The following is a 21,577-nucleotide window of genomic DNA, read 5'->3' as shown; positions in this document are numbered from 1 at the left end:
AACATGTGAAAGCAAACCATTTTCCTTATTAGAAAATTACATTAAGCTCTTCAGCCTAAAAGAAGGGTGGAAAGAAATAAAGCTAAACAAATCTGGCCACAGAAAAACCTCCCTTTGCTGAAAACCTGACTCTCCAGTCTGCATTAAATTTTGCATTCCTAAAATTGGGCAAACAAGCTCACCCAAAGCATAGCTTTTCCCATTTTATCTCAGTTAGCAAGGCATTCCTTCCCAACTGGCTAATAGTTTAAAACAATAAAGATATTCAATACTCATTTTTATATCTAATCAGCATTTTTTAATTTGAATTTTAAATGCAGAATTGTCAGCAAATGCTGCTAGGGTAGGTACTCCAGATTATGTCCTTTTTATTACTACCTTCCAAGCAATGAAACAGCCTTACATGTAAGTCCTGCTTTGTTATTTTAAACAATCTCTTTCACATATTTTTCCTGTCCTGATCCTCCGTCAGGAGAGAGATCACTTGGATTTAAACCCTGATTTCATTTTCCTATGTGGCTCTGTGGCTATGTGGCTCTGGGGAATGTCACTCTATCTTTCGTTTTCTCATTTTTAGAATGATTGATACTCATTGGGGTGATTGCTGGAAGATTAAATGAATTCATATATGCAAAATGCTTAGAACTGTGCCTGGAATAGAGTAAATGCTCGATGAATATTATTAATACAGTAGCCCACCCCTTCTCCATGGGGATACATCCCCAGACCCCCAGTGGATGCCTGAAACGGCAAATAGTACTGAGGCGATTTATACTGTTTTCTCCTATACATACATACCTGTGATAAATTGATAAGTTAAACACAGTATGAGATTAACAATAATTAATAATAAAATAGAACAATTGTAACAATATACTGTATTAAAAGTTACATGCATGTGCTCTCTCAGCAAACTAGCACAAATTTCTTTTTCCATCTTCACAATTTTACACATAGAAGAGTCATTCTTACGGTAGCTCTTAGCACCCTCAGCATACGGTAGTTTCCTTTCATTATGAAGTCAAGAACTTGCACCTTTTCACTTAAAGGAAGCACTTTAAAAAGGCTCTCTTTGGCATATCCGAATTGCCAGCATCACTACTCTTGCTTGCACTTTGGAGACATTATTAAGCAGAATAAGAGTTACTGGAACACAAACACTGCAATACTGAGACAGTCGATCTGATACTAAGCCAGATGTCTGTAAGTGACTAACAGGTGAGTAGCTTATATAGCGTGGATATGTTGGACAGAGGGATCATTCATGTCCCAGGCGGGACCTCACAAGATTTCATCACGCTGATCAGAATGGTGCACAATGTAAAACTTACACACTGTTTACTTCTGGAATTTCCCATTTTCTGTATTCAGACTACAGTTGCAGTTACGTGGGTAACTGCAATCCCAGAAGGCAGAACCACGGATAAGGGGGAACTCTGGTATAGTAGATACCATTACTATCAGTGTTCCCCAAGACTAGAGTCAAAGAAAGACAAAGCTACTCAAATAACATAGCAGAACTTGGACTCCTTTCCCCATCTATTGGGAGTTCAGATGCTTTCCGCTTGGCCACTGAACCAATAACAACCCAGTACCTTAGTGAACGCCCAGGAGGGACACTGAGTGGTGCTGAATTCTGGAGAGGCTCTGAGACCAGAGTGCTGGAAAAGACCCGCCCACGAGCCTACCCCGGTGAGAGCCAAGCTCTGAGCTGGGTAACCTCCAGCTCAGGGATGCAGCATAAACGATCTGTTTATAGTCAGCCTCTGTATTTGCAAGTTCTACATCTGCAGATTCAACCAACTGCAGATGGAAAATATTAAAAAAAAAAAAAAAACACCACCTTATACTGTTGCTGCAGTGTACAGTGCTACATAGTTAAGCCTAGGATGGCTGTGTCTGTACTGAACATATACGGACTTTTTTTTTCTTATCATTATTCCCTAAACAATGCAGTATAACAACTATTTACATAGCATTTACATTGTAGTAGGTATTACAAGTAATCTAGAGATGATTTATAGTATACGGGAGGATGTGCATAGGTTATATACAAATACTACCCCATTTTATATAGGAGACTTGAGCATCTGTGGATTTCGGTACCCACAGAGATACTGGAACCAAACCCCGGTGGACACCTAGGGATGACTATACACCTGCTACAACTGAATATGTCTCTGCTTTCTCTTTAAGATAGATTCCTAGAAGGGGAATTATTAGGTCAAAGATTACAAACATTTTTTTTTTTTTGGTCTCATGGTACACCTTGCCAAATTGCTTTCCAAAATTATTATAACAAATTTGGTTGTACCATTTCTACTGCTTGCTATGAGTAGTACGTGAGAATACTGGTCTTCACCCTTATTAATGTTGGATATTTTCCTTAACAAACCTGTGTCAAATTGGCAGGCTGAAAATGGTGTTTCTCGGTCATTTTAATTTGCATTTATTGAAGGTCCAGATAGGTTAAATGGTTTTTCTCCCACATGTTTATTGCCCACTTATAGTGTGCATTCGTGTGTGTGTGTGTGTGTTGCTTATATCATTGGCCTGATTTTCCATGTGGTGGTTCTTTGGAGGTTTCCTCATTGATTTTAAGTATTTTTATATTTTATGAATACTAACCATTTGTCCTATTTATTTCAAATACGTTATCCCCTTTGGTCCTTTGTCTTTTAATCCTTTCATAGTGTATTGTGGACTTTTTTGAAGCCATAGTATTGTTTTATTGGTAATGCTGTTAAACCTATTGATCTTTTGTGATTTCTCCCATGACTTTATGCCATTTCAGTCCTGTCCCACCTCAGACTTCGCTCTTTCAATCAGAAGTTCTATTCATTGTGCTGTTGATGGAAACTCTTAGGACCACCTTCCCACAGCATAACTATGACCACGCTGGCCACCACCATGCAGATTTAGGTCATCTATACATGCTTTTCCAAATGGCATTCTGCCATCTTTTTCTACTTAAGACGCCAACATTATGAGAAACAGTCAATCTGTGTGACCTGGGCTTTGGGCAGGCATTCTTGGGGCCTTTCATAAAGAGACCCAGACCCCTTTTCTGAGTTGTTTAAAAGGCTCCCTGAGCATTTCCTTTGTGCACGTGACGAGAATTTGATTTATCTCCAGGTGCATCAACTTGCACTGCTCCCCATCAGGGCCTGGCTTCCATTTACTTCTCATTCACGTAGATTTTACAAGCCAGCACCGTTGGGTGCCATAGGAAACCTGTAAAATTTGCTATGTACTTCTTCTCCAGAGCAGCTATAAATATTAAGAAAAGGATTTGATTCCTGAATGCTCTGATCTTATCCAGAGCAAGGCCATATAATAATTATCATTAATAATAATTTCTGCAACAGTTTACAGATTACAGGATTATTTTTTTTTATCAACTTTACCTCATTTGATATTCAAAATGGTCAGGCAAATTACTTTCCTCTTTTACAAATGAAGAATCTGAGTGTTCACATGACTTGTTCGAGACGGAGGAGCCAAAAGATATGAAGATAAATTGCCTGACACAAATCTGATATTATTTCTGTTAAAATTTATCTATTTCTAATCCAATTTTCCATTCATTACATTATCTTTTTTCCTATTTATAAATTTATCTTTTTATATTGAAGTAATTTCAGATCTACAAAATGTAGTCAAAATAGTACAAAGAATTTGTGTGACCTTTTCACCCAGCTTCCCCAAACATTTTACATAATTACAATTCAATCTTTTGGCTTCATTTAAATTTCACCAGTTTTCCCATTAACATCCTTTCTCTGGTCCAAGACGGGATCCCAGATCATGTGTTGCATTGATCGTCTTATCTCCTTAGTCTCCTTTAATCTGTAACAGGTCCTCAGTCGTTGCCCTTCGTGCCCTTGCCACTTTCGAAAAGTACTAGCCTACTACCACTGTGCCTCTATTTGGATTTGTCTAGTGTGTCCTCATAATTACAGTCCGTTATGCATTTTTGGCAATAGTATCATAGAAGGGAGGTTGTGTTTTTCTCAGGACACTATGTTACGGGGCACACGAGGCCAGTTTGTCTAATTACTAATAATGGGAACTGCGATCACTAGGCCCAGTGGTCTGTTCCAGGTTTTTTCACTGTAAAAATATTATTTTCCCTTATTTAATGAATCAATCCCTTCAGAGTAGATCCTTTGAGACTACATAAATTCCCTGTTTCGCATCATGTTTTTGCTCACTGCTGTTATTTGCTGAACAGTAATTTTCTATGTCCATCATTCATTCTTTCTTTATTAGTTAAAATTATTGTGTAAAGAAAAGGTGTTCCTCTCCCCCATTTAGTTATTTATTCAATTATTTGTTTATATCAGCACGACCCCCCTCAATTATTATTTTATTGTATGTTTTAATTCATTAACATCATTATTTGGGTTGTTGTGCAAATTATCCCAGATTTGTCTATGGGGAGTTCCTTCAGGTTGGCTCCTGCCTCCTTTTGACATGTTACCGTCGTTTTTCTCACTGACTGGCTCCGAAATGTTCCAGGCACATCTTGTAGTTTCCCATCCCCAGCCCTAGAATTAGGCATCTTCTAAGGATATCTGATCCTGTTTCCTGAAGAATGATACTTAGAACCCAAGCTTTTGTTCTACATATGCTCATTGGTAGTGGGGTTTCATTGCTTCTAGGCATTCTCAGCAAGCTGAGCTAAGAGATATATGTTTGTACACAAACACACACACACGCACACACACACACACACCTATATCAATTTCTATATTGGTATAGAGAGATAGTGCTACTCTTTTTTTTCACTGTTGAATAGTACTAGAGATAGGAGGTATCCTTGCTCAGTTTCTGATCTTAGTAGAAATGCCTCTAGAGTTTCCCCATTTAAGTAAGATGATGGATTTTAGGATGAAGGCATATTGATTTTATTATGTTAAAGTATCTATCAATTCTTATTTTCTTGAATATTTTTATCAGTAAGAAGGAATCTGAATTCAGACAGAAGGCATGGGAAGAAAGACACTATGACAATCATGGGCCTTGGTAAAAGATACCAGTGTATGAACTCCAAAAATCTTCACCCCTCTCTTCATCCACACCCATGCCATAGCATAGCCTCTTTTTGGGTAGAGTCTCGTTCCCTGCCCCTGGAGGGCTTAGTCGTAAAACTTGCTTTGGCAAATGGAATGGGCCAGAAATGACAGTATGACAGTTCTAAGACTAAGCCTTCAGAGACCTTACATATTTCCTATTGCCCTCTTCTGACTCTGCCCCCAGGAGCTCTTTCCCTGTACAGCTGTTGACCTGCAGAATGGGCACCAAAATAAACACACAAAGAACAGAGGTTCACCAGCCAACCCACAGACCGACAGTGAGAAAGCAGAGTTGCTGGGCACAGCACAACACAGCTTCGATCAGCAGAACCCCAGCCAAACGATGTTCAGGGTACCAATCTTTTATTGCAGACTGCATTTGCTGTCATAGCCTAAAAGGGAGATATCAGGCCTGTAATCCCCTGCCAACTATTTTGAGCCCTTGTTTTAAATAAGGTGCTTTTCGTATTTTTCTAATCTGCCAGACCAGCAGCGTTTTTTAATGCTGGGATCTACATTATAACCTTCAGTTCCCAATATCATGCCTCTAACTCTTTGAATCTCTTGTATGCTATTGCAATCACAGTGATTTATCTGCATTTATTTCTTTGTCAATTTGGCCTAGAATATTGTGGGTGTTGTCCAATACACAGTGGTTCCAGCTCATTTCTTTCAGGGAAGCATTTGGGAGTAGTAATCTTCCTAATATTCTTTTTATTTATTTTTTAATAGCCTAAGGAAGAAAATGAATTCTACCGGTCCACTATATCCTTTGTACCACTCAATTTACCATTTGCAGCATAATCAATAACTCCTATCTAATCTCTAATCAATTGTTCCCTCTGACATATTGTTAGCAACTCTTCCGTCTCGTTTTAGAGGCTTTTTTACATTCCTTGGCACAATCTCTTTGGCTACCTGCAGTCTACCTATTTGTAAGTTATCCATGCCCCCAATCTGACTCCATCAATTTTTTTGAAAGGTACATTTTTATTCTAATAGCCTCTTTGCTTCTGACAGATAGTTATAACATAAATTTAACAAATGTCAATTATACTAGCAAATTTTCCATTCACATCGACACTACACAAAACATGTGTTTTTGGCAATGACACTCAGTAGTGTCCAGGAAACTGAAATAACACCTGATCACTGCAATGAGCTTCTACCAAAGTGCCCAGAGAAAAAGTTTCAAAACTGTTACAGAGGAGTTCAAGGCGGATCATATTTCTATGAAAAACTGATGTAGCATCAAACACAATATAGCATTACACATTACAGTGAGCTTGTGATATGAAAGGTGTAACTCTTGTGTTTTATGCTGCCCCACAGTAAAAGTACCAGGAGTGTCTGAAAAGGCTACCTCATTCATTAGACTCTCAAATTGCCATCTGACCTTTTTTAAAGTCACATAAAAGAATGGATTTGTGATAAGAGTGCATTGATTTCCTGGAGTTCTATCTCTGGAGTCAAAAATCAAAAACAATGAGGCAGTATTTTAAAGAGCCATCAAGTTCAATGTTTATGACAAGAATGAAAACCTTTAACAGAGAGTGTTCTAAAAGAGATTTGAGTTTTTGCCCTAAATACAGTACAAGACTGGAACACTAAATTTGTATAGTGACAAACAGTTATTTAGGAAAGAACTGATGCTTTCGAGCAACCTCAGGTGATTTATTTATAATCAAAACAGAAGCTCAAGCAGCAATGTAGGCGAAACTAAGCACAATTTCTGTTCTCAAGTAGAAACAATTTAGTTCAGTTTATGCCAAGTAGCAAGCTCAAGGCCCTGTACCCAGAAGCTGTGATCTTGTTTTAAAAGAAGTTGAAAGATTTCCCTGAGGCTACCAACTTTATGGTTTTGTAAGTGAGGCTGCTACCACCAGTCTTGAGTGTGGAGGGTTGAGTCAGTTCTCAGCATGATCATCACTCTTCCACACAAGACCCCAAGACTTTTGCTTTAATGTTTTTTATTCCATTTCATCCCAAGGCTCCACTCCCATTCTCTTTCACCATAGGCAAGCATTCAAATGTACTTGGAATCATTCATTTATTTATGCTTATTGTATGTATGCCTATTCTGTGCCAGTTTGAAGACTAGGAATACACCAGCGACCAAAACAGATAAAAAAACAGGAGCCTACATTCTAGTAGGGAACTCCTAATGAAAAATTAAGTAGTAAATATTATTAAAGGATAGTAAGTACACTGAGGAAAAATAAAACAGAGAAGAGAGAGAGGGCGTGTGGGGGGTGCCCTTTTAAACCAAGTGGCCAAGGAAGACCGTACTCAGGAGGTGACATTTGAGCAAGGACTTGCTGAAGGTGAGTGTGTGAGCCATGCAGGTATCTGAGAGAAGCCCGAGGGAACAGCAGATACAAAGCTCTGACACACCATGGGGCAGGTGAGTCCACATTCATTTATAAGTGTTCTTGCAAAACGCCTATTTTTTTATGCTCATATATTTTAACTTTCATAATTGCATTTACAATTGTCTGGGTTCTCCAGAGAAACAGAACCAATAGGAGATTAGATAGATAGATGGATGGATGGATGGATGGATGGATGGATGGATGGATGGATGGATAGATAGATAGATAGATAGATAGATAAATAGATAGATAGAAGATAGATAGATAGATCGATCTATTATAAGAAATGGCTAATGTGATGATGGAGGCTGAGAAGTCCAAGATCCACAGTCAGCAAGTTGGAGACCCGGGAGAGCGAGTGGCATAGTGCTAGTTCAAAAGCAGGGAAAGACTAATGTCCCAATTTTAAGAGAGGCAGAGAAAATACTTTCTTACTCAGGCTTTCATTCTATGTAGGCCTTCTACAGATTAAAAGAGGACCACCGACACTGGAGAGGGCGATCTGCCTTACTCTGTCTACAGATTCAAATGTCACTCTCATCCAGCAGCACCCTCACAGACACCACCAGAAATAAAGTTTCACCAAATATCTGGGGACCTGTGGCCCAGTCAAGTTGACACATGAAATTATCCATCCCAGAATTGTACTCGTAGTATGTTTGTCATTGCGTTTCTTACTTTCCTTCAGCAAAGTCTTTTTAAACCCACAGTTGTGGTAGACGGAATCCCAAGATGGAGCCCATGATCTTCACCCCTGGGGCAGGACGATGCTCTGTTGTGGCACGAAGCAATACTGCAGACGGAGTTATAGCTACTAATCAATGGACAATAGGATAAGATTATCCCATCGGCCTAACTTAATCACACAAGCCCCTTGAAAGCCGTTTTCTCCGGGTGATGGCAACCAAGGAAGCCAGAGAGAATCCAAGTGTGAATAGGATTCGACATGTCATCACTGGCTTTAAGATGGAGGGGGCCATGTGACAAGGAGTGGGGTGACCTCCAGGAGCTGAGAGAAGCCCTTGGCTGAGAGCCAGCGAGAACCTCAGTCCTACAACTGCAAGGAACTGAATTCTGCCAACAACCTGAATGAGCTTAAGGCGGATTCTTTCCCAGAGCTTCTAGATAAGAACCCAGTCCAGCCAACACTTTGATTTCAGCCTTGTGAGACCCTAAGCAGAGAACTCAGCCGTGTCATAACTGGGCTTCTGACCCACGGAACTGTGAGATCATAAATGGGTGTTGTTTTGATACAGTAAATGAGTGGGAATTTATTCCACAGCAGAAGAAAACGGACGCAGTAGTAGATTTTGTTTACTTAAAAAAACACTTATATAGTACTTGCTTCATATGAGGCACGATTCCAAGAACTTTACAAGTATTTATTCCTTTCATTGTCATAACCCTGTTATACAGGTTTTATTATTTTTCCCATTGTACAGATGAAGAAACTAAGAAGCAGAGAGATTAGGTTACTTGCCAAATATCAGGTGCTAAAACCAACAGTCAGACTTAGGTGATCTGGCCTGGAGATCAATGCTCAAACCCCACATCTAGTCTTTTGCTTTTAATTGCTTCATAATATTTCATACTGTGTATACTTAACTCATTCCTTTTCCAGGGATGGATTTCTCATGTCCATGGGCAAGAAGCTCATGGAAGACCATACCCCACAGGCGTTTCCTGGGTCCTAGGTACACATGCAGTGTGACGAGGTACTTTTGGGTAGCTCCCTAAATAGTCACATTTATCCACATGACCAAGAGCTCATTGGGGCCCCACATGTCTGACAGGAGCATTTTCCAGCTTTCTAATTTTTGCTAATCAGATGAAAATAAGGTGATGTTTCATTGCTTGTTTAAAAAGGAATTTATAGTGTTCCACTATTTTTTATTGTGGTAAATATAAAAAACAAAAAGCTTACCATTCTAACCATTTTACATTAATCAAATCATTAGCATTAATTGTACTCATAATGCGGTACAACCATCACTATTTCCAAAATTTTTCATCACTGCGAACATCTTTGCTTTTTAATTTTCATTTCTCTTTGAGCACCTCTTCATATGCTTTTCAATACATAGCAGAATTATTCAATACAAAAGCAGAATTCAGTACCTTTGATTCTGTTTTATTCTTCATAAGAAAAAAATTACACTCATAAAAGAAAAGCTCTGAGTCCTAATATAGCACCTTGCTGTTGCTTCCAAGTCAGACAGCCTTGAATTCGAATCCCAGTTCTTGCCTTTCCAACTGGATAACCTCAGTTCTCTTATCTGTAAAATGAAAGTAATATTACTGACCACTCCAAATTCTTCTAAGTATTAAATGAGATATGTAGAGGGCTTATCACCATACCTAGCAAAAGTAAGTATTTGATAAATGGCAATTGGCGTTATTATTATTATTATTATTATTAATGATATTATATTATTAATTCTGTTCAGACTGCCATTTCATTCAAACTTCCCCTGACTCAAATTGTGGAATAGGCCGCCCTCCATGTGGCACCACCGTTCTTACCACCAATAGACTTTTAAGCTCAGGATTTTGTTCAAGAAGGAATAGGATTGAGAAATAATTTAAATGCAGAACCAAATGGAGGGGTGTGGGAGATGAAATAACATTTAAACCATAATCTTAAATAAGGAGCATTCCCAGGGCCCATGCATGAGGATGGGAGCCTGTTGGGGGAGCAGATTCTCCTCCCTGGGCTGCGTGAGTGCACATTCCCCAGCAGGAGGAGAAATGGCTCTGTGCTACCTCCCGCTGAGCTGGTAGAAAGATGCTCTGCCATCCTGATACATATTTGAATCTCAAGGAGCACCAGATGTCCTTCTTTATGGTCTGTGGCATGCTGATGCATGTTTGGGGTCTGAATCCCTTCAATGTAATTGATGGCACTAATATGTAAATAACTAAAATCAGCAGATTTCCTTGATGTTGGGAGCCATCCATCATCAGTTTATTGAAACATGCATGAGTCAGGTTTTGCTTCCCACTGTTATTATCTGTGTCCTGTTACAAGCAGCATAGACTGCAGTCATTTCGTTAAGCTTGCCAAAATGCAGAAAGGACCGAAGTGAACTAAACCAAAAAAAAAAAAATAGCATTGGCACGTAGGAAAAGTAAGTATTTTCCCTCAGAAAGTGGGGAGCCAGTCGGATCAGCTTGCTGGTGTTTGCAGTTGTCTTTCTTTATGTAGTTCAATCCTGCTGTTCAGTGGCATTTGAAAAAGAAAGGAAAATGGAATTGCTCTGCTTAAGTCATTTTTAAATTGTGTATTTTCATTTCATCTAGGTGCTTCAATTTTACGTTTTAGAATTTCTAATTGTAGAAGTTGGTTACTGAAAATGTGTGCTTTGGGCTAGAAAAGAATATTTAGAAATCCTTATTCCCCCCCTCCAAAAAAAGCAAGTGGGAGTGGAAATTTGAAAGAGGACTGCCTAATTCAGCATTAAAACCAGTATGAGAAGCAATGTGTGTGAGTGAGAGTGTATGTGTGTGTGCGTGTGTGTGTGTGCGTGTGTGTGTGTGTGTGTGTGTGTGTGGTGTAAAATGTGCTTTTCAAAGTGCTGAGAGGTTGATGGGAATGTTTGATTAGCTCTTCTGAGAAGAAAAGGTGCTTGGACCTCTCCTTGTTTCTTCTTTAGAATAATTTGGATGGGATTGGTGATGCAGAAAAGCTTAAGGAAAAAAGGATATCCATTCTGTGTGGTGGAAAATTTTTGAAAAAAAAAATTGCTTTCTTCAAACAAGGTATGTCTGATGAATTATTAAGCTATGTAGCTAGTTTGCTTTCCATTCCTTATTATGAAAATATTAAATTGTATTTATCATTAAGAAATTATAATACTTACATACCTTGACCAAGTAATCAGTCTGTACAAATTTCAGTCTCAAGAGAATTGAGATGGGAGTGAGTGGTAGTTGACATCCTTGTAAACAACAAATATTATGTATGTCAACTATAAATCAATTGTACTAAGATTAGAGAAAGATTTTCACTGTATCTTTAAACAGACTCAATTATGATTAAAGTCACTTGAAAAGTATGACATTTCTGTAGAACTTTAAAGTACAGTTAAGTCTATTATCTTGCCTTTTTAATATTTTGTTTCCTGTGTGGAATATAATAACAATGTAACAAATTGCTTATAACAATGTATCAAAGGCAATATGAGAAATGGGCACAGTGATGCTAAATTAACACAGAAATTATTGAGTGTGGATCTATGCGTCTCTCTATTCAGACAGATCTCCCTGGAATGTGGCTAGATGTGCAATTCTGTATCTTGTTTACACTGTAAGTGTTTTCTTAGGCTGAATGCTTTTTTTACTGATAAGCCCAGGAAAAGGCTGGCATTGTTAGGTCTACTATTGTAGCTGAACTTTGCACAGGGAAACAGGATATGAAATCTCTTTTAAGCATGATTAGTGTCAAACCAGTATAAACATGAAATAAATGCCTTAAGCACAGGCTAAACAGAGAGGATAAGACTGAATTATTAGACTTGATGCTTTGCTCCGAACAACCCACGGCATCTTTGCCGTCTCCAAATCAGAGAGTGGAATTCGAGATTCTCTTTGAGTTTATTATAAAAACAAAACCAGCCATTCTTGGCCATGGTGGTTATTCAAATATGTGAATGCTAAGAAAATAGCATTTTGCCATTACGTTTTGTTGCAACAAATTTGGAAGTCTTGGTGGTAAAGTTCTGAGGTTGTTTTTCCCTCAGCCTCTTGAAAGTTGAAAACACCCTGCAGCAAGGCAAGATCAAACAATATTTGTGTATTTTCTCTGTTGTGTGTGTCAGCTGCAAGTGCAGCTATGCCGCTGGTAGAAAAGCTGGAAGTGTCTGTCTTTTACTTATTGAATTAAAATACCTTCTTTTGTAAAAGGGCTTTAGACAAAGAATTGCAAGACTATAAGGGCTGCATTCTTAATTGCAATATGCTGGTTTCCCAGACTAAGCTTCATTTAAATATATCTTATTATACCTCACCACTGAAAGGAAACACCTTAGGAACACTGGAAATGCTTAATATCTATCCTGAAATATGTTTACTCTGTATATCGTTTAGAAGATTGAATTATCTTTTTTGCCAAGTTACTGATCATATGAAGAATAGTTTCTTTCAGAGAAAATACACAGGGTTGGAAAATGGTTTACGAATAGCATCAGGAACAAAAATACTTGTGCTGTTCTCATCTGTAATTCCTGTAAGACATGTTGTATATAGGAAAGCAGTGTGGTTCAGTGCAATATCTCAAGCCAGGAACCCTAAATTACAGGAACACCTCTGCCACTACCTGGCTGTTACCTTGGGAAAGGTGTGTAACATTTCTTGACTTTGGTTTCCCCATCTGAAAAACAGAAATAGCAATCCTTGCACACACACCCTTCCAGGGTGGTCATGAGGCTCAATATTGATTCTCTGTTCCAAAAAGGTTTTGATATGTGAAAAAGTTCTACAGAAATGTAATCTTTTTTCTGAGCATATTCAAAAAAAGATTACATTGGACGGAGTCATTGGCCTTAAAATCAATGCTTCATGGTCTTCAGGATATTCCTGTTCCTTGTGCCCACCTGAGCAGCTTCTCTTCAGGCTTGTTTGGAGGCATAAACTAGGGTATCCACAGCATTGGGTACAGGACAGAGCACACTGGTCTGTCAGTAGCAGGGCACTCTAGCTGTGTGACCTTGGGGAGGTTACTCAACATTTCTGTGTCTCCATTTCCTGGTGTATGAAATAAAGAGTTAGACAAGATAGTCTCTAAGTTTCCTTCCGAATCCTTTAGTTCTATGCACTGAGACCTCTCAAATGTGAAGACCTGGCCAGGCTAATTTTAATTTTATTGTTGAGACTCTGTATGTTACAAAAGGAAGAAGTATCAAAATGGGGTTTCAGAATCTATGTTGTGTTTTCAATGTTTGTGTTTACCTAACTAAAGACTTCAATATATAAAAAAATGAAATGTAACATAATTTTATGTTACATAAATGTAACATAATTGTGTGTGTGTGTGTGTGTGTGTGTGTAACCATAGTATACTGAGGACAGTGTGGTCCAAGTTGTATAAAGGACTTCTTTCAGTTCTCTGTTGTACCTCTGTGACTGCCTGTAACATATTATGTGGAAATAATGTCAAATATTTCAATGTAAGGCCTTCCAGAATTAAGAAGTACAAACTGGCTGTTACAAAGTAGTCATGGGGATGTAGGGTATAGCATAAGGAATAATCAATAATATTGTAATAACTATGTATGGTGTCAGATGGGTACTAGATTTCTTGGGGTGATAGATGGGAGGGTTTAGGGGACAAAGTGAAAAAGGTAAAGGCATTAAGAAGTACAAATTGGTAGTTACAAAATAGTCATGCGGATATAAAGTAAAGGATAGGAAATATAGTCAGTCATATGATAATAACTATGTATAGTGCTGGGTGGGTACTAGACTAGTCAGGGGGAACACTTTTTAAATTATAAATGTCTAACCACTATGCTGTGCCCCTGAAATTAATATAAAATAATATTGAAGGTCAACTGTAATTGAAAAATTAAAAAGGGGGGGAGGTAAAGGGGAATAAGTATAAAACAAATTTCCACGTATAAAACAAATAAGTCATGGGGATGTAATATATAACATGGGGAATATAGTCAATAATATTGTGATAGCATGGTACGGTGCCATGGTTGCTGCACTTATCATGGTGATCACTTCTTTAGGTATATAAATGTTGAATAATTATGGTGTACCCCTGAAAATAATATAATATTGTATGTTAGTTATATTTTAATAAAAATCTGTTAAAAAATAAAAATAAATGTAAGGACTTCCAGGCAAAGCCAAGGTCAAGTGGCCCTCTTATACTATGGATTCTGGAAGTTTGTCAAGCTGGAGGCTCTGCTGCTTCTTAAATGTGTTAACTTTGGCAAGTTACTTAGACCTTCTGGGCCTCAGTTTTCTCACCTCTAAAAGGGGTCTATTATCGGTGCCTACCCCATTGGTTGTGGCTTGGCACACTGTCAGCACCCAAATGTTAGCAAATATTTTCTTTATTACATGTGACTAGAATGAAGGAATCAGATCAGCTGTGAAACAAAGTAGTTATAATCCTCTTCAAACTTTCAAACATTAACTCTTTGGATGAGATAAGCAAATAAATTTGTGGAATTATGAGATATTAATATAATTATTAGAAATGTATTACCATCTCTTTATCCAGAGTATCTGAGCTAATCAATCAATAAGCAATGATAAGCAAGAGAGGTAACTTCTATAATGTCTGTAATTTGAGAAACCCAAAGTTCTTCTCTCGCTGCCTAAAAATGTGTCTCTCTGTGGTTTGCAGAAGGTGGGGGATTTCCTGGCCCCCTGAACACACTTAGCATGAACGAGAGAAACTGCAAAGAGAATCTGCTACTTTTTACAGATACAAAAGGTATTTGTGCAAGTAGCAGAGAACAGCTTCTTTTAGTGCAGAGAATGGGACAAGAAAGGAACCACGGACTGGGGAAAATTTAGGCTGGTCATCAGAAATGGCTTTTTGGATAGTGCTGGTTGTTAAATTTTAATTAAGCCAGAGCCCTGCCTGCCAACTGCCAGGGCCTCCACAGCTGCTTGTCAGCCCAAATCCAGCCCTGCCGCCTGTCACTAGCTTGCAGCACTGGGCTCACCTGCAGCCAGCCACTCCAGCTGTGTACCTGCGCCCCGCTAGCCCAACTCTGTCACCAGCTTCCACTGCTGTGCACAGCCTGCGGTGAGAGAACCTGCAGCCACAGACGTGTCCCCTCACAGCTACTAGTGCACCTGCAGCTGCCCCGGGCCTCACCACTACTTGTGTGTCTGTAACTCGCTCCTGCCATGCTACAGGCTCCTACAGCTGGCTCCTGCAACCGAGTGCACACACATGACCAGCTCTGGCCATCACCACTGCCTACCCTGGTCCCTAGCCTCGAGACCCTGGGGCATCACTGAAGACCCCAACAGCTCTTCCAGCAGATCCCCCACAGTGCTCACCAAGGACTATGCAGTTGATGATGTGAACCCCAGCAGCCTGAGCTGTTGCAATGTCACGCCTTTCTGCCACCACAACCCTCCATGCTGGGTGCCTTGCACCACGAGACCCAAGATCACTGCACGCCCCAGTGTGCCCTCGCCTCCAGGTGAAGGTCTTTCCTGACCAAAGTCAGGACATAAAGTCTAGAAGAGGTGACTGTTTCTTCAAATGTGTGAAGCTACAGGGATCATGAAGAATCCGGGAAACGTGACACACTAAAGGAACGCAGTCAACCTCCAGTGACTGACCCTGAAGAAATGGAGATACACGAACTGCCTGACAGGGAATTCAAAACAATTTTGTTCTGAAGATGTGCAGAGAGCCACAAGAAAACACAGAACAATTTAATGAAATCTGGAAAATGATACAGGAACCAAAGGAGCTCCACTAAGAGATAGACAACATAAAAAAAGAACGAAATGGAAATGTTGGAGCTGAAGAATAAAATTCTAATTAAAAAAATACACACACACACACAAATGTGTCAGTCTGAGATAATCTAGGTAATTTCCTGTTTACAGATCAGGAGGTGAAGGGCCAAAACGATTCCCAAAGCCCCACGTTCACAATGCAACAATGACTGTTTCAGTTTTGTTGATTGCCTTTTTCTATGGTTACCTCATTCGTAAAACAAACAGTTGTGGATACTGGATTTAGAATTTGTTTTTAATCAAGTAGAAAACTTTTTCTCCTCGATAGATGGCAAACCTTAAAGAACTCCTTAGAGACTGGCTACCTGTAGGGCTCAGGGCTGCCAGAGGAGTGCAGCAAGCAGGCACCAGGTGATGCTCTCAGCTGTGACTCACAAAAGCTGCCCATCACGTGGCAACCTGCAAAAGGCCAACCCCCGCACCTGGCAGATGGGACTCGGCTGAAATCCAATCCCGCATTCCATGGCTTGTATCCTGAGGGAGAAAGGTGAACTGAGATCATGGGTGCCAAAATCCTTCCCTGAGTCAAATTCACAAGGCAGGGTCTTGGAACAGAAGAAACACACATTAGTTTGGTTTAGATTCAGTTTAGAGAATATTCTGGTGTTTGTATTTTATTCTGGTCTTATCCTTTAAAACTATGTTTAGGCCCATTCCCTAGATGTTTTTTATCAATTCTTTTTAAGAATGCTGGATGTCATTCCTCAGCCATCTGATCAGTCCAATTATCCTACAACCATCTAGAAGATGTTCATGGCAATAGGCTCAAGATCCTTACAAATCTCTAAGCAGAGGAAGAAGGAACAAAACCACAGAATTGCTCCCTTTCTGGGGTCCTAGAAAAATTTAGATCGATGGCAGTCAGAAACCCATGAGGTCCCTTCCCCAAGAAGTCCAAAAATCAAGGCATGGCTGACTGTGGACAGCATCTTATGTAGAGAGATCAATTGGTTGCTTTAACTCTAAATCCTAAACTAGAATCTAAATGGCCCTGTTTTGCAAAAGAGTGGTGATGAGAATGACCAGGATGATGACGGCAATCGTGATTAACCATCACCCCAACAACAATAACAATAATCGCTAACACTTCCAGAACTATTCTTATATGCCAAGCCGTGTCCTAAGCTCTTTTCACATATTAATTTACTTAATCCTAACAGCAACTGAATGGGGTAGGTTGTTGCTATCCCCATTACACAGATGAGAAAACTGAGGCACTGAGCAGTTAAGTAACTTGTCCGAGAACACACAGCTAGTAAGTGATGGAGCTCAACTTCAAACCCAAGTCGTCTGGTTCCAGAACTCACTCTCTTAACCTATCAGGCAAAAATTATACATAATCTTGATATTTCTATAATGGCACCAAATTAATCTTTGCCCTACCTGCAAATATCATTTTCAAGCCACGTCAAATTTCGAAACAAACGATTCTTCCTCACAAGTACAGACAGCACACTAATAATGATGAAGGGGAGCGGAGACAAGGGACTCATGGAAGGTTTTGAGAAGGAGGACAGGGTATTTCTGTCCTTGGATCTTCTCCTGAATTGAGAATCGCTTTTCAAGTATGTTGGGAACACATGCTCTCAGGGGATATGCCAAGGACCTGGTGTCATTATCTAGCCTTTTGAGTAGTCAGTCCCGAAAAGGTGTCCCTTATCTTCACTCTAGGGCCAAGTTTGTAGCCAGTCACAGAAAGAATCTTCCATTTGACTCAGATGACTGCAGAAAATCACTTTCCCTGATAAGGGTCTCTACATTGACAAGACTCTAATCTAAATATCTCAAATTTTTTCACTTAGTGAGAGAAAGGTGAAAGTTTTGTGTGGACATGTGGTAAAAATTCCTAAAAATTGCCCTTCAGGCTTTGTCTCTGCATTCCTTTTTCTCAGATTCAAAAATAAAAAAATAAAAATCTATTCCTTCGGGGGAACCCAATGTATAATTTCCCAGGGAAGAGGTCACTGGCATCTTGGTGCTGAGTGAATTCCCTCCTCTGTGTTCCAAACACAGAAAACATACTTTGGATGTAAAGGTACAAGTCAACTTGCCCAGACTGGCTTTCTTGTATAATACAGTGAGGAAATCGGTACTCCTAAGGGTAAAAGGAATTTAGGGAAGTTGAGACAACATTCAATGACAGCAGCGATAAATATGTATTGGGTCACTGCCATGTGCCATCTGTAATTCTATGTGCTTAGGAAGAGGAGTGAACAAAATAGTCTCCATTCTCCCAGAGCTGTCAATCTGTGGGCATACAATAAACAAATACATATAAGAGGTCTGGTGGTGATCTGGGCTGTGAAAAACATGACAGTAGGATCAGGGGTGTGGACAGAGCAGTGAGATGTACATGAGGAGCTGCATTGCATGGTCAGATAAATGTCTGACAAAGGGATATTGGAACAGAGAGAGAGGTGAAGGAAGCCACAGGGAAAGCCATGTGGATACTTGGGGAAGAGCATCCCAGAGAGAGGGAAGAGCAGATGCAAAGGCCCTGAGGTAGGACCATACTTGGGAGGCCAGCATTTCTGGGCGAGGCTGAGTGGGGAGGGAAGGAGGGGAAATCCAGGGTGTACTTGGACAAGCAGACACAGAGAGCCATCCTAATGCGCTTCTACTGCCCCCAGATGCCCCCAATTGCCCCCTTACACCCTATCTGTGGGCGGTTCTTGCCTCTGCCCAGGATGAAATCTGAGTAGGTCCCTTCATAGTTCAGATCACGCTCAGAGTTTTTAAAAAGACCTTGCTCATATTACATCCCCAAACAATCTCGGTTCAGTCATTAATGGGGACGTAATACTTAGGTAATATTTAAAAACTTTAAAATGGCCTTCACAGTTTCAAGCTTCATCCCTCACCTCCAGGCTTGCTTTCTGCAATGGGAATGGGGGGTGACTGCTCTCTTTCTTTCTCTGCCTTGCACTTTTACCCCTCTTCCCATTGGCTGCTAATGACAATCTCTTCATGTCCAGAGTTGCAGTGGGTGCAGACAGGAAAGGTAAAGGGGACAGAAAGGCCTTACTAGTTGGTGCTGTTGTGAGCTGGCATCCAGGTTCACTGGGCTTGGCAGGAATTTACAGCTGTTTCTTGTGCACATGGGACACTTCCCATTTTGTTGGGGACCCCCCACCTGCAGTCATCGGATGCTGTTACATAAGAATCTTTTCTGGCTGGGTGTTTGCTGTCCCTTCCTCAGTCCCTGAGCAATGGGTGATCTAACTCCAGCTGTTTTCTGCTGTGGTCTCCTCAGCCCTCCCTGCACCCAGCTTGGGCAGGACCTAAAGGGACACCAGACTGACTCTGAGACAAGGTCGTTTCATTTGCCACAAGCTACTCCCTGTCTGGTAGATATCTTACAGGAGAGTCAGGCACCAGCCCATTCTGCCCTAAACCCAAGGGACACCACTGCTCAGTAGTTTCAAATGGGGTTACTGGGCAAAAAAGCTGGACTTCCAAAGGAGGTAGCCAAGAACCAGGATCTTTAGCTGACTACCAGGCTACACCAGAGGTTCTAGAAGCTGAAGGGCAGTTGGAGACTGGAGAGCAGGAATTACTTTAGGAAAAGCTGTTGGTATTTTCCTTCCTCCTCCCCCTGCCCACATTCAGCAGATGGTCTCTCCATACCTACCCACTTCAGGCAACAGTGAGAGGAGCCTCCACGACCACTTCGGAACATGGACGTAGTTAACACATAGTCTCAGTTGAAGCTGACACAAAGGACTATCCCATTTTAACATCCCTACACAGTCAATTACAATACACTCAAATGTCTGTTTAGATGGGTGTGTTCCTCCTGCTGAAACTTAAAAATATGCCTGGTGCATCACTTTACCCTAAATAACATTTGCAAGACACAGAAAGCTGTGAATGCGTTCAGGCCCAAATATGACTTAAAAAAAAAAATCTCTTGACCTTATAACTAAGACTGCTTTATTACACAATGTATGTATTTTACAGTGTGTGTCTTAACTATTGTCAACAAGTATTGCAAAAAGACCAGGATATATGTGTCAAAGCGAAAAGGAAGGTGAAACCATCCTGTAGAGTGGTAAAATGGGGTAAAATGTTTGAGGCCAGGGATGGAATTCTGGTTCTTCTCCATATTCATTCTATAATCTCGGACAGTTTACTAAGGTTCTCTAAGCCTCAATTTCCTACTCTAAAAAATGGGCACAATAAGTAGATTGGGGAGGGGGATTATCACTGTGTGAGGGGTATAAATGATGAATGTCTAACTATTGCAGTGTTTTGTACACATGCAATTAATAAAAAGAGTGGGCATAATAGTACTTACTTGATAGGATCACCACGATAATTAAATAAGATCTCATATATGCCGTGTGCAGCATATGGCAAGCATTCAGTAAACGGTAGTGATTATTAATGAAGTGGCCTCTATACTTCTAAAACTTTCCATGAAGAAGAACAAAGGTACCAATCCCACCCTGTGTAACAGGCCACTAGACAGCTGGGAAGGGTCCAGAGAGAGGGCCTCTGGAGCATGAGGCCGTGTGGTACCCTTTGGAGATCTGGGTCTCCTGCTTTGAAATGCCCCTCTTTCTGCTGGTCCCCGCCAATTTCTGGGACTTAATCCTCCATAGCCCTCAGTTGCTCAGCCACAGTCACTGCCTTCCTCCAGACCCTCTATTTCCCTAAGCCTCTGGTTGCTAGGATTCAAGAATGTGCTTTGACCCACAGCCCCACGGCTGCCTCTTGGCAGCACGGGGAGAGCTGGAACCCTGTTGTCTTTACAAACCCACTCTTTACCAAGAGGCAGACAGGAAGGTGCTATGGATCTTACCGACACACCGTCATCTTCCTTCCTACCTCAGCTGGCAGGCTCTGCCAACGCCAAAAATAAACAAATAAATAAATAAAGTGTTTTTCTGTGCCTCAGAATTGAAGGCAGACTGAAAAGAACAGAATGTTCAGGCAGTGAAGGCTCTGGGATCACAGTTGGACTGAAGCAAATACTCAGCTCCAAACTCACAGTGGACAGCCCCTTGGCAACCACAAACCTCAATGCCCAAGGGAGAAAACTCACTGGGAGGAGACAGGGCTAATCCACAGTGTCAAATCCATTAGGTAAAGAAGCTTCAGATGAGAGAAATTCATCTTCCAAAGAGCTCCATGAGAATCTTTGAAATTTCACAAGGTTTCTAGAGTAACTAAGAGAAACAGTCATGGCTCACCCCATCTTTTACTGAGGCCCTCACCCCTTCCCCCAGATTTACTACCATTTGTGCCCCCCTTCCATTACGGAGGATAAATAACTCTTGGAAGGAGTTCTTTAGAGCCCATTTGGGGGCATGACTGAAAACTAGTATTTTTTTCCCCACTGGCAATATAAGATCTAAACTACCACTTCAGAAACGTAATTACTGTTTGCAGCCTCACTAGAAATCACTATTGGTTGAGCCCTTGGTGGATGTGGTAAACATTACCATATGTCGGGTTCTTAATAAGGTACAGAATGATGGTCTGAAACACATGCACCAAAAAAGGCTTTCCTTTTTTGGTTTCCTGACATGAAGAAACATGCCACATAGATCAATGCACCAAATGGCACAGGCACATATCTGTCATTGAACACAGGCCTGAGCTCTTTAATCCACCCAATGACCCAGG

The 21,577-nt window shown here is 40.5% G+C and overlaps 1 protein-coding gene across 2 annotated transcripts in view; it reads left to right on the top strand.

Moving 5' to 3' along the window:
- The first annotated feature begins 10,957 nt into the window (after window positions 1-10,957).
- Window positions 10,958-21,577, top strand: part of VIT (vitrin) — a 100,683-nt gene continuing 90,063 nt past the window's right edge. For both annotated transcript variants that reach the window (XM_033125645.1, XM_033125644.1), the window contains exon 1: window positions 10,958-11,209. The gene's annotated coding sequence lies outside the window, so the exon portion shown is untranslated. The remainder of the gene's footprint in view (window positions 11,210-21,577) is intronic.

The sequence above is a fragment of the Rhinolophus ferrumequinum genome, chromosome 13 (genome assembly GCF_004115265.2).
Source record: "Rhinolophus ferrumequinum isolate MPI-CBG mRhiFer1 chromosome 13, mRhiFer1_v1.p, whole genome shotgun sequence".
In the NCBI taxonomy this organism is placed as follows: Eukaryota; Metazoa; Chordata; class Mammalia; order Chiroptera; family Rhinolophidae; genus Rhinolophus; species Rhinolophus ferrumequinum.
Note: the sequence above shows the minus strand (reverse complement) of the source record. Positions and strands in the feature narration are given on the sequence as shown.